This window comes from Palaemon carinicauda, chromosome 26, assembly GCF_036898095.1.
Source record: "Palaemon carinicauda isolate YSFRI2023 chromosome 26, ASM3689809v2, whole genome shotgun sequence".
Lineage (NCBI taxonomy): Eukaryota > Metazoa > Arthropoda > Malacostraca > Decapoda > Palaemonidae > Palaemon > Palaemon carinicauda.
In genome coordinates, this window is record NC_090750.1 from 4,363,097 (window position 1) to 4,375,596 (window position 12,500).

General features: G+C 47.2%; 1 pseudogene; it reads right to left on the bottom strand.

Moving 5' to 3' along the window:
- Positions 1–520: 520 nt before the first annotated feature.
- The window catches only part of LOC137619459 (uncharacterized), a 26,741-nt pseudogene continuing 14,761 nt past the window's right edge, over positions 521–12,500 (bottom strand).

Genomic DNA, 12,500 nt, shown 5'->3' on the forward strand with positions numbered 1-12,500 from the left:
TGGGCAATTTATAGTACAGAGAGTTGCAATAATCAAGCCGTGATATAACGTGACTCATTACTAAAATTTTTGTACTGCCCTCTGTTAAATATTTTCTAATAAATCCTATGTTTCTCAGGTTATAGTTACACATTTTCACTGTGTTTACTATTTGATCCCTCATTGACAAATTACAATCTATCAGTGCACCCAAATTTTTCACAACAGGCACAATCCTAACATCAGCGTCACCAATTTTTATATTTTGGAATAGCTGGTAGCTCTTCAAAGCCACCTTTATGCCAAAAAGCATACATTCTTTTTTATCATAATTTAATCTAAGCTTTTTCCTCTGCATCCATGTTTTTATTGCAGTAATTTTCTTCTTTGTATCTTTTGTTATTGAAATGGAAAGGTAGAACTGAATATCATCTGCATATAGTTTAAAGCCCACTTCTTATTTTTTTTAAGATGTGTGATAGCTCGATAGTAAATATGTTGAACAAGATAGGGCCCAGATAAATACCCTGAGGTACACCTTTCAGAAGAATCCTCTCACTTTATCGTTTCCAGAAACTTCTACAATAGTCTTCCTGTTTGTTAAGTAGCTTCGCAAAAATTCCAGTGCTTCCTCAGTCACTCCATTGGACTTTAATTCGTCAAGTAAGTACTCGTGCACAACAGTATCGAAAGCACCAATAAGATCTAACATAATCAAAATTTCACTTTCCCTCATCAAGAAGACCTATCATATCATTCATTATTGAGTATAAGGTAGTTTCTGTATAGTGATTAGCTCTCTAGGCAAAATGATTTTCCGGGAAGACCTCTAACTCATAAATAAGCACCTAAAATTGCTCACTTATGATTTTTTCAATAAGTTTCGACATGTAGAATGAATTTGAAATGGCCCTATATGAATTTAGTTCATTTAATCAACTTTTCCATTGTATATTGTTTTGATCGACGCAGTTTTTTTCACAGCTAGGAAAACAGGCTTGTGATATACTTAGTGTAATTATATTCAGGTAAATATTATATACAACTTGCTTGTTTGGAGCTTCACTTATTACACTGTTTGGGAAAGGGTCGTTTCCACAATATGTATCCTTCATCTCTCTCATAACTTTAACAAGTCGAACATAGTCGAACATATTCATTTCCTTAAATTTTATTAGCTTCTTAACCTCCTTCGCTGGCATAACTGACTATCCTTGTAAGTGATTTTTGGGGAAACCTCCATAAATATTATCAATTTTGTTCATTAAAGAATATAGCAAATTCTTCTGCACAGACATTATCAGGAAAGACATATTTTTTCTTTAATCCCATCAAATTATCTAGGCTTTTGTGAAACTCCCTTATGTTTTATATATATATATATATATATATATATATATATATATATATATATATATATATATATATATATATATATATATATATATATATATATATATATATATATATATATATATATATACATCCTGTCATCCAACTGGATGTCTTGCATCGCAACTGCGACTTCCACGTCCACCTGGACTTGATCTTGAGGGATCTCCTCTTGAGGCTGGGGAATCACTGCATCAGCTGATGCCTGGGGAAAAAGATACGCCCTCATCTTCTCACTTGGAAGATAAGGGCCAGAGGTGTTCTTCTTGAAGCCCCTTACCCAAGTACGAAGCTTTTCCCTTGCTATATCCCTTGATTCCGCCGTCCTAGGGGAATCAAAAGCCTCAGTAATCAGGTTAGTGCATACAGTACATACCTGAGGGTCCCAATACTGGAGATCATCCTTGGAGACAGCGCATGCTGCGTGTCTCCTACAACACTCATGTCCGCAGAGGTTCTTGCTGCGGACATTGCAGAAAACATTTCCACACTTCGGAGGGTCCTCCTGTAAAGAGAAGAAATTTCCATGAGTATCAAGTGAACTATGTATCACTGGATATGCATATTATAGCATAACAATTCATAAAGGAAAGACACACACTTGTGTTTCCTTCACAACCCATTGTTGCAGCCTTCCAGATAATAAAATCAAAATGGTTTATCTCTTCTAGAGTAACCAATGCAAGGTTTCCAGAGGAAACAGGTGGAGCTCACACCTAAGCAATGATTTTAAAATCCTGGATACTAGACAGGGAAGAACTAAGCTTCCTATCTGAGGGCAACAGCAAAGGGCCGTGCAAGAAAACACAATAGTGTTAGAAGATACAGTGCTGTACCAAAACCTTTACTATAGTTTTCTTCTTACTGTATATGCTATACAGAAGAATACTAGTACAGTATAAGGGGGATGTGTGCCGGCCTGCCTTTGCCGGCCGGCACACACCACAACTAGCTTTAAAGTATACTACTTAACAGCTATAGGGCGGCAGCACTCTGGTTCAAATGCCTGTGCTGGTCGGCAGCTACTGCCGGCCGGTAACAGCCAGTGTTGGCCGGCAATGGCTGCCGGCCAGCAACTACACAAGGTAGTACCCAGCTGCTGGCCACACTCTTGGTGACCGGCAGACAAGGGCTGACATTAGCCGGCCGGCAAAGGTACAGGACCGATGCCAGCCGGCAGCAAAAGAACCAGAGGACTACACCTGCCCGGCTGCCGGCCTCATAGGCCGGCAGCCGGGTCGGGTACAGCACTAGAAGAAAAATAGGATGGATGCCGGGATAAGAGTGTACACTACCTCCAAGCCCGGCAATCCGAAAGAGTGCATATAAGGAAGGGGAGAAACTAATTCAGGCTTCCTGGCCAATGCCGTCTGGCTCTACAGGCAGGCATGGATGAGGGACCAAGGGAGGTCCAGGCAGCACTCGAAAACATAAGACCCTTGCCGGCCAGCAGCTCTGCCGGCCGGCAATGGGCTGAGTCAATTCCACATCCCAACCTATACTAGGTCCAGAAGTAGAACGACGTACAGTACAGTAATACCCCTGCCGGCCAGCTCTGCCGGCCGGCAAGGTACAGTACAGTAATGGCTAGGCCATTACGGAGATAGAGGGGGAAGGGACAAGAGGGTCCTGCCAACCTTGCTTTAGTGACAGATCACCCGCAGCCAAGAAACTTATCTTAGCCTAAGGGAGATCTAAGGGGAAAGGCCAGCAATACCTGCCAGCTTCCAGAGCACCAAAGCAAGGAAGGCGTTGCTACTCCCAAGGGAAGAACTTATCCTCCCCCGAGAACAGCAACAGGACTTAGTCTGGTCGATCACAAAAGAAGGAATCATAACTACAGAAACCTTCGGTAGTGACCTAAGGGAGCTAAGCTCCCTTTGTATGTGTTAGGTCAGCGAGGGGGACTCTGCCCCAAGCCAGACAACGCAGACTCAGACTAAAAACTCTGTTGTTCTGTCCCTCTTGAACCATAACTACAGAAACAGGAATGTACAGTAACACCCTAGTATAGTTTTATCGAAAATAAATTCGGAAAAAACCACTTAGGGATAAGCCCTAGGCTTAAACAGAGGGAAAGGGATTGCATACCTTCTCCGAAGAAAAGAAAGCAACCGGGGAGTATGATAAAGTATACTAAGGCTCCAAAAGCAATTAGCCTAGGCACCAAGGGAATCGATTACCTAATTCACCGAAACTCACACGTATACAATCTTGGAAATATTCCACACAGTCTAAAATGTATAAAATATAGCCTAAAGCTTCAATAAAATTTTAATTACACTCGGAAAAACCAAAATCATGCATGAAGTACTAGGACCAAACGACTAGGCTACATGGCCTAGCGTAGGCCAGAATGGCGAATACTTCGCCAAATAATACTAAGCACGAAAGGAAATCCTATGTAAAGCTAAATAGCTAAAATTTATTAAAGCAAAACAACCAGGAATGTCGCTCTGACTAACTAATTTATACCTAGCGAGCGACAGTGTCCAGGACACCTCTGGTAGGCTACGGCTCTTGTATCAAAGATTAATCCTATTAATCACTCAAAATTTTACCAAGAGCCTACATTTATACATAACAGACACTATACTCAACTTATCAGAGGCCAACGAAGACGAAGAAGCCATGAAAAGCCGAATAAATCCAAGATTTGCGAGAAAAACAGGAAAAAACACCGAGTTGTTAAGCTACGCAAAAAGGCCAGGCACGCATACGAATCGGGGGATAGGGAAGCCTTGGGAGCGGCTCCCCTTTTTCTTTCCCGAATTCGTATCTCGTCAATCACCTCCTACGAGACGAAATCTCTGTCCAGGATGTAGATTGCCATGTGACGTGTCTAGAATACGTCCTCTGATATGTCGCGATATCCCTTTCACGAGGGATACTCGCTCCAGGAGTTAGAATTCTGGTACCTTAAGGTAAATTCTCTGGGAATATCGCCGTAGTTGTAATATACCCTAGGAAGCTACCCTATAGGAACTTCCATCAGGACGACATGGCTTGAGCCCAAATAACGGATTTTGAGCGAAGCGAAAAATCTATTTTTGGGTGAGATAGCCATGGCATCCTGATGGAAGGATCCTATTTGGTAGCTTCCTTGGGTAATCACTACTAGGATTTTCCCAGAGAATTAAACCAAAGGTTATCACAGAATTCTAACTTCTGGAGCGAGTATCCTAAGGGTTTCCCCTTAAGACATCGTGTATCAACAGGGGACACGCATGTATTAACGTGCCACATAGCTATCTGCACCCCATATAGAGTTAACGCTTCAATATGGCGGACAGGGAGTGGCTGGGAGCTGAGCCGCAGCCAATCTAGATGTGGCAATATCGGTACTCGCGATGTAAACAGACGGACGCCATTGCTTTTGATGACGTCACGTCCGTCCTCATTCCGAAAGTCTGGAGCTCGCTCATCACCATGATACAGCGGCGCAGGGCGGGACCTGATAACAGACAGGGTGGGTCCATCAGGACGCCATGGCTATCTCACCCAAAAATAGATTTTTCGCTTCGCTCAAAATCCGTTTTTTGGGCTCAAGCCATGGCGTCCTGATGGAAGAGTACCAGAGAATTAGTGTATCGTGGTAGACTTTTTCCCCTTTATAAGTGAGTGCTAAAACATTGAGCCGAAAGCATAGTGGTCTATACTAGAGCTACCGTGAGGCAGTTGTCTTCCTGCCCCCCTGGCATGGAAGTCCCCACGGGCTATGCTGAGATCAAAGTGGTCATGGGAAGGCTATTCATATAGGCTGAAGGAACAATGAGATCCATAAGATAAGTCAGAGCTATTTGGTATTCGCGTCGAAACAAACTTGAAGAAGTGGTGGTTGTACACTTCGTGCATGGAGTTGACTCATCTTCATAATTGAGTAAGTATTCGCTAAGGAAACTTACTTGCTCTATATAAATAAATGCCCGGAGTAAATCCTGGCATTTTCCTTAACCAAGAATAAAGGGTAATAAAACTTTGACAATTAGTATATTTCATAGTAAGAAAGGAGCAAGGGAGACGCACAAGTAATAAAATAGACATTTTATTATATAATTGCAGGTAAATCAATACATGTCATGCAATAAATAGTAAAAAACATTTACATTGATAAAAATGTACATAGTCATAAAGGCGTGCTCTTGAGTCTGAAAGGGAAGAATCAAGTATTAGTAAGCACTCGTTCTACGGAACGTTAGTCTTTATGTAACACACGTCATGCACGTGGCATGTAGCACTCATGTGGTAATCTACTATGACATTTCACCTGAGGTAAGAACAGTTAAAGAAAACACAAGGTGGTTTCTGCTTCACTACGTATCACTTGAGGGTCAACATAGGCACCCGATGAGTTAGAGTCCCTAATAACTCACTGTTCTAAGCAGAGTTCAGAGCAGGTTTCATAACACTACCTGCGGCTACCACAAAATGTTTCACTTCGTGCACTTGTTTCGCATAATGTTTAAAGAAAACACGCGAGGATTTCCCGCCTGTATAGTTCTTGAGGCTTTCGAAATCCATACTCTGAAAGAAATTCAGAGACGAAGCAACTTTCCTAGGATCATGACCAGCGGGTGTACTGTCTGGATCCGCTCTGCGAATGAAGTAGGTGATTTTTGCTCTCAATTGTTTCAGTGACAGGTCGTTGCCCGATGTTTCTCCTTTGAAGAGTTGGCCTCCACCAAAGTTTGAAGTTCTATGAAGATAGACCTTAAGGCTCTCTACTGGACATAGAGAGGCATCTTCCTTCAAGGGGCATATCCTCCACGGGCCCCATCGTTTGGTAGGTAATTCGTTCTTTGCGAGAAACGTCGGATCAGGGAAGAGGGAGAGGTCTCCTGAATCGTTGAAAACGATATGTCCCTCTTCTCTAGATAGTGCCACTATTTCGCTGACTCGGGCTCCCGAAGCTAGAGCGAAGAGAAATATAACTTTCTGAGTCAGGTCCTTAAGAGGGCATGAATCATTGTCCAAGTTGGAGGCGAAGTGGAGAACTTTGTCCAGAGACCAAGTGATTGGTCTCGGAGGGGGTGCCGGTCGTAAACGGGCACAGGCCTTCGGTAGTTTGTTGAAGATGTCGCTAGACAGATCTATTTGGAAGGCGTATGACAAAGGTCTAGTCAAGGCCGATTTGCAAGTAGAAATAGTGTTGGCTGCCAAGCCTTGTCCATGAAGGTGAATGAAGAAGGACATGCAAAAATCTATGGTGATTTTCGAGGGGTTCTTTGCCTTGACGAAGGAGACCCATTTCCTCCAAGACGATTCGTATTGCCTTCTCGTGGATTCGGTCTTGTATTCCTCGAGGAAGTCTAGACTCTTCTTCGAAATCCCAAACCTTTTCTTAGCGGCTAGGGTGAGAAAATCATGAGATGAAGGTCCTTGATTTTCGATGATGAAGCGAAGACAGTCGACTTCTGTATTTGGTGGGAGAGAACTGGGTCCGGGAGGGGGATCAGCGTTGGCTGCATCTCCAGGATCAAGGGGTACCAGTTGCTGCGGGGCCACTTGGGAGCCACTAGAGCTGCTGTCCCTTTGAAGGTTCTCAATTTGGAGAGGACTTTCAGCAGAAGATTGGTGGGAGGGAACAGGTAAATCTTGGCCCATCTGTTCCAATCCAAGGTCATGGCGTCCTCCGCTCCCGCTTTGGGGTCCTCGTACGGGGCTACATATCGAGGAAGTTGATGGTTGTCGCTCGTTGCGAAGAGGTCGATCTGGAGTTCTGGGACTCGGTGAGAGATGAAGGAGAATGACCTTGCGTCTAGAGACCATTCCGACTCTATCGGGTTTGTTCGAGATAGAGCGTCCGCTGTCACATTGCGGAATCCTTGTAGGTGAACTGCAGACAGGTGCCATTTCTTCCTTTCTGCCAGACGGAAGATTGTCAGGAGCACCTGATTTATCTTGGGCGATCTTGAGCCCTGGCGATTGAGACAACGCACTACCACAGAGCTGTCCAGGGTCAGGCAAATGTGTATCGACGGGGGCGGGGAGAGTTTCTTCAGCGTCAGAAGAACCGCCATGGCCTCCAAGATGTTGATGTGAAACGTCTTGAATAGGGGAGACCAAGTGCCTTGAGCCTGTTTTTGGTGGGAGTGACCTCCCCAACCCTCCAATGAAGCGTCCGTATGGATGTTGAGAGATGGAGGTGGGTGTTGGAGAGGAAGGGACCTTTTTAGGGCCCTCGCTTCTGACCACGGCTTTAGAAGAAGTCGAAGTCTGCTTGGGAGCCGTCTCTTGAGGTCTCTTCGAGCGATGGATGCGGAACGTCTCTAGACTCCCGCTGCATCCTTTAGCTGTGCACGAAGCACTGGGTTTGTGATCAAGGCGAACTATAGAGAGCCTAGAACTTGTTCTTGCTGGCGTCTCGAGATCCGTTTGGATTTTAACAGTCGCTTGACAGACCCTGCTATTTCCTTCCTTTTCTTTGCTGGAATGGAAAGGCGGTGTGACTGAAGATTCCAGTGGATGCCTAACCATTGGAACTTCTGAGCTGGAGATAGGCGAGACTTTTTCGCGTTTATCTGGAATCCCAGGTGTTCGAGAAACTGGGTAACTTTTCTGCAGGATTCTATACAATCCTCGGGCGAGGGCGCCCACACTAGCCAGTCGTCAAGGTAGGCCATCACCTGGACGTTTCGGATGCGGAGCTGTTGTACTACTGCGTCCGCTAGCTTTGTGAATATCCGAGGGGCCACATTGAGTCCGAAGGGCATGGCCCGGAAGGCATAGCTTTTCCGTTGGAGTCGGAATCCTAGGTAGGAGGAAGCGTGATGGTTCATTGGTATGTGCCAGTATGCGTCCGCTAGGTCTATCGAGACCGTGAAAGACCCTCGAGGCAAGAGGGTTCTGATCTGTTGAAGAGTCAGCATCTTGAACTTGTTGTTCGATATGAATACGTTGAGGGGGGATAAGTCCAGAATGACTCTGAGTCTGTCTGAGTCTTTCTTGGGAACACAAAACAGTCTCCCTTGGAACCTTGTGGACTTCACCCTTCTTATCACCTTCTTGTTCAAGAGGTCTAGCACATATTCTTCCAGGAGGGGGGTTGAACGTTGGAAGAATTGCTGGAAGGTTGGGGGTGGTTGCGCCCAGCTCCAGCCCAGACCTTTCTTGATGATGCTGTGTGCCCAGGAGTCGAAGGTCCAGCGATCCTGGAAGTGGCGGAGTCTTCCTCCCACCGGAAGCACTTCATTGCTTCTGGGGTCCCGAGGACTTGCTGCCTAGGCCGCTAGCTCCCTGTCCTCCTCTGCCTCTGGAGGGCCGGCGAGAGGAATCTCTGCCGGAACCCCTGCCTGAGCTTCTACCCTTGGGACGAAAGGTAGTGGAGTGCTGCTCGAAGGCGGGGTTGAAGGCCGGTGATGAGGACAAAACCGGCTGTGGGACCAACTGAAAGGTCTGTGGCGGCTGAGCGGCCACTTGGGGAGTAGCGGGTGCCGGAAACTGACGTCTGTGCTGACGTTGCTGGGGTCTATGTTTCGACTGCTTCCTCTTAGGCTGAGGACCGTCATCCTGAGAGGGCTTTCTCTTCCTAGACATGCCCCATTTGTTGAGAAGGTTCCTGTTCTCAGATGCGGCCTTGTCTGTGATCTCTTTCACTAGATCAGACGGGAAGAGGTACTTGCCCCAGATGTTGGAGGCAATCAGTTTCCGGGGTTCGTGTCTGACAGTGGCACTGGAGAACACGAATTCTCTGCAGGCTCTACGAGCTCGCATGAAGTGGTACAGATCCTTGACTAAGGTTGCCATATGAGATTTGGCAAGGACCATGTAATGGTCAGGGACTCTGGTGTCACCAGCCATTACGTCCATCTGGACCTGGAGAGTGAGAGATGCTGCCAGCCTCTCCTTTGTTTCCTGTTCCCTACGAAGGAGGTGTTCGTTTAGCTTGGGGAGGTCCTCATTAAACTGACGTCCAGCAACGTCAGGATCTAGTTTGCCCACCACGAAGGTGTGTTGCACATCCTTCCAGTGTTTGGTGTCGGGCGGGGTGGCTGCGGAGAAAGGTCTGCATTCCTCCAATGCAGGGCAGGATTTCCCTTCTTCTACAGCCTTAAGGCAGGCAGCGAAGGCCTTTTCCGTGAAGGGTATCACCACTTCATCGAGCGCAACGTAGGTGGGGTACTTCTTGCTCAGAGCCGGAAGTCCAGAGCAGGTAAAGCCTCTGCTCTTAAGCGCTTTGGCAAGCATAGCCTGGGCCTTCGAGAGATCGAACACTATTTTCTCCTTCGGTTCGGTCTCTTCCTTTGAGGATGGTTCTGAACGTAGACGGACGTAACAGTCCGGATACGCCTCAAAGCGGGGGAAGAACTCCACTTCTTCCAGGGGTATGGAACCGATCTTATCGCTGACGAAGATCTTGTTGTCAGCGATGACCATATGCTCGGCGAATCGCCACGGATTGTCGCTCGAGCATGCGGGGAGGTCCTTGATGGAGATTTTGCGAGATTCCTTGGAACCTCCCATCGACCGAATGATCTTGTGAGTTTCTTGGAGCTTCTGCTCCATCACGGATTCAATGAGCCGAATCATATCCTGTGCCGTAGGTAGAGGAGTCGTGGTGAAGGACGTAGACGGGAGAGACACTTCCGTCGGTGTAGGAGTAGGAGGGGGGATGGAGGGAGAAGCATCCTCCTTATCGGACTCGGTATATACTACCCGGTCCTCTTCTTCATCATCCTCCCCTTCACCCTGGGCCATAAGGGTTTTCTCGGTGTCCTCCGAGATCTCTGACATGTGTTCATCATGTTCTGAATCCAGGTGACAATCATTCATGGACTGAGCCATGACAGTATCAGGTTCCACTGTAATCTGGACTACGGGGATCTGTTCGACTGGGACCACTGAGTCTGGTGAGGCCTTTGGGAACAGCAAAGACCTCATTTCTTCTGTGGCTAGGTATGGTCCAGTGGCGTTCTTTTGAAAGCCACGTACCCACTTGTGTAGGTTGTCCCGAGCAGTGTCCCGAATCTCCGCTGAGGGAGGATCATAGAATGCTTTCTGTAAGCATTCTTGGCAGACCGAACAGGTGGTGGGGCCCCAGTACTTGAGATCCCCTCTCTTGTGAGCACAAGGGGCGTGTGTCCTACACGCCGTGTGTCCATGGAAGTGTGGCCGACGGACCGCGCAGAAGTCGTGGTCACACTTGACGTACTCCTCCTGTAAAAGAAAGAGACGATGAGTATTGTAGAGTCATAATATGGCTCGTATATAAAGTTAATTATTAACAAGTTAATATTAACATAAGTTAATTGTGATGCACAGAAGGGTGGGTGAAAGGAGACAGACGCATGCCTCGTGTAACCCGCCCGGCTGGTTGCCGTAGCATCAGACAGTCCCAGGTGGCCGTAGGCCTCCATGGAAGGTGTCTTGATAATGGGAATTCCATCTAGAATAACCATATTATAGACTAGGCTTGAAATCTTATCAAGAAGTCTGGGGATCATGAGATCCTAGTAAGGTTCCGGCAACCAGACGTGCCAATTACACGTAGCGTGCTGGAAAGATGAAACACGCAAGAAGACAGAGTGAAAACTGAACAAAGTGTACGATTCCGTACCAGTTTGTCTGCGTTAACAAACCGTCTAGGTGCGGTTTTTAGGAGCTATCGCTAGTAAAGATAGCTGAGAGAAGGGGTGCAAGGCATCTTGCCGCCTCCGGATGGGTCCGGCCTACCCCCGGCACGCCGGAAGCCGCTCGAGCAGAGTTTCTGGCATTCAAGAATGATCATACTATGGTCAAGGAAGCCAGGGTGGCGGCAGCCGGTAGCGGCGGCCGCCGGCAAGGAGCGGTGGTTCCGGCAGCCGGAGGCAGTCGGAGGGTGACAGGGGTAAGGATAAGGGAGCATAGCCGGGGCCGGGGGCCGGCTGCTAGTGCCGGCACTCCGGAGGGGTCGGCAGTGTGCCGAGGCTATGAGGGAATGGAGAGGCCACGGCGGTAAGCCAGCGGCCGGCGGCGATCCCCCGGCACTCGGGGGAAGGCGGCAAGGATAAGGAAGTCACCTGTAGCGGCGGTAATGCCGGGGTAGAGGCGGCAAGGGACAAGCACCAAAGAAGGAGGTGGGATGGCAAGGCTGTATTAGCCTAGTCAAGACACCTCTGGAAAAGGTACCACCATGATAGAGGTGAATCTATCATCCTAAGCAGGGGCCGCAAGGGCCGGGGGCTAAGGCAGTCCAAGAGAGGACAGGGTGTACCCAAAGAAGGGGTGGAGACTCTTCATGTCGACCAAATGATAACTGACTCCATAGCACTATGGAAGGTCTATGTATCAGAGCGGACAACACTGGGAGCACCACGGGGTCCAGCACTCCAGCCTAGGGTGGAGTGTAGGACAGGGGACATATGAAGCCTAACCAACTGATAGGTTAGGCTAGGCAAGAGATAGGTTGGGGGGGGGAAAGGGTCTTCTTATAAGAAAGGATGGGTTATGCACCAGAGCGGCCACCTAGGAAGGGAGATGCTCACCCTAACCTATAGTAGGTGGACCAACTGAAAAACGGTGCACGCGTATATTTCAGCAAGGTACATAAACCAGCCCTCCCAACCTAACCTGGATTAGGGTTGTTAGACCCTAATCAAGGAAGGGAGAAGACGTATCGCAAGGAAAAGGTTAAGGACCGATTCAGCTTAAAGGAGGTGATCCTACCTTTAAGGCCCGCAGCACTAAGGGAGGGGTCATTCCCTTAGGTGGGGAGGCGATACAGTACTCTGAGGAGTCTTGTCCTATTACATGTAATAGGGTACAAGATTACCAGAGGGAAGCCCAGGGCTAGGGATGAAGAGAGCATATAGGGGTCCTATCATAAGGTAAGGTTAACAAGGCACTCAAGATAACCTACCCCCTATATGGTCCCTGAAGGCGAAAAAACACTTGCATCACTGTCAATGGTATTGTAAAATAATGCCAAAATCTTCATAACTAACACTAGGATCACTGAAATATCATGCATTAACACTGGTATAGGCTCACTGGCCTAGGGGCTAATCAAAGCCTACTGGTATGGGGTCAGCGAAGACCCTAACTAAAGCGTCAAAAACACGATAAAAGTTCCTAGCTATGAAGACTAAATAACTAATAGCGCTGATTAGTAATTTATATACCGGTAAGGCTGTTGCGGCTAACTAAATAAG